The sequence below is a fragment of the Equus asinus genome, chromosome 2, assembly GCF_041296235.1.
Source record: "Equus asinus isolate D_3611 breed Donkey chromosome 2, EquAss-T2T_v2, whole genome shotgun sequence".
Lineage (NCBI taxonomy): Eukaryota > Metazoa > Chordata > Mammalia > Perissodactyla > Equidae > Equus > Equus asinus.
In genome coordinates, this window is record NC_091791.1 from 75,653,502 (window position 1) to 75,655,061 (window position 1,560).

General features: G+C 75.6%; 1 non-coding gene across 1 annotated transcript; it reads left to right on the top strand.

Moving 5' to 3' along the window:
• Positions 1-1,179: 1,179 nt before the first annotated feature.
• LOC139044609 (5S ribosomal RNA) lies at positions 1,180-1,298 on the top strand. The gene has a single exon (XR_011501676.1). It is a non-coding gene; the product is annotated as a 5S ribosomal RNA (ribosomal RNA).
• The last annotated feature ends 262 nt before the right edge of the window (positions 1,299-1,560 follow it).

The following is a 1,560-nucleotide window of genomic DNA, read 5'->3' on the forward strand; positions in this document are numbered from 1 at the left end:
ACAAACAGACACAGACACGCAGGCGCACACAAAAACGCACACACACAGAGCGAGAGCGAGAGCGAGAGCGAGAGCGAGAGCGAGAGCGAGCCCGAGCCCGGCTGCCAGTCCGTGGCTCCTGGGCGTCCGGGTCGCGGGACAGGGATCCCAGGAGCGCTGCACTCCTGAGACCCTGTCTGCACGTCCCAGGGCCCCAGGGGTGATCGCCAGCCCCAGGGCCCCCGCCTCCTTGCCCGGGCCCAGCTCAAGCACCACCGCCCTCCTGTGGGGAAGCTGCCTCTTGGGCAGGGCCTCTCTGCGTCAGCGTGAGCGTCTGTGTGTCTGTCCCGGTGGGTGTCTGTCTGGGTCCGTGTCTCGGATCCTCTCAATCTCTCTGTCTCTGTCTCTGTCTCTGTGTCTCTCAGGTCGGTCAGTCAGGAGCTGTCCAGGGTGGCCGCGGGGCCTGGGGTTGAGGGCGCGGTCCGGGTCCCGTGGGCGGGGCGCGGGGCGGGGCGGGGAAGGGTGGCCCGCCCTGGTCTCCCCGCGCCCCGCCGCCCGCCCCGGAGGGGTTTCCGGTGATGCCCTCTGGTCGCGCCGGTGGCTCCAGCTGGATTTGGGCAAGTTGGGGCCGGGCCGGAGCGGCGGCCGCCGGGGGTTGTTGGGCCCGGGTTCGTTGGGAGGCGCCTCGGGCCGGAGGGGCCTCGCGGGCCCGGGGCCCCGACGCGCCGACGCGCCGACGCGCCGACGCGCCCGACGCCCCGGGCCACCTGGCCCCGAGCAGAGCAGCCGGATGTCCTGCGACCCGTCGCCGGGATGCGGGCGGACAGGAGGCCTGGAGCGTCCGGGGCCGGCTTGGGAGAGCGCCTAGACTTGCGCCCCGCCCGCCCACAGTCCCCGGGGTGCCCGAGGCCTCCCGCGCCCTGGGCGGGCGGCAGGGCAGGGCAGGGCAGGGCAGGGCAGGGCAGGGCAGGGTTTGGCTGGCCGCGGCGGCGGCGGCGGCGGCGGTGGCGGGAGGCAGTGGCAGGCAGGCGGCAGGCGGCGGAGCGCGGGGCGCAGGGGACGCGGGCGTCCGGTGCGCGTCACAGGGGCTCGGGCGCGCGCGTCACAGGGGCCAGGCGACGGCGCGTCACAGGGACCAGGCGACAGCGCGCGCGCGCGCGCGCGCGAGGCTTCTTAGGGGCGCCGGCGGCAGCCACCAGCGTCTACGGCCATACCACCCTGAACGCGCCCGATCTCGTCTGATCTCGGAAGCTAAGCAGGGTCGGGCCTGGTTAGTACTTGGATGGGAGACCGCCTGGGAATACCGGGTGCTGTAGGCTTTTGCCTCCCGCCGCCTCCCTCTCCTTTTGGCCCCCCCCCCCCCCCCCGCCCCCCGCCCCCAGCGCCGCTCCCTCCATGCTCCTCCCGCCCCTCCTCCCTCCTCACCGGTCGCCCCATCGCCCCGCCACGCCCCCACCGCTGTCCAGCCGCGCGAGTGCCCCGCGGCCGCGGCCGCCGCCCAGCCCTTCCACCTCGCGGCCCCACGGGAACCCAGGGCCAACCGGGGCCGGCCCCGCGTGGCCGTGCCCCCGACGCCGCCCT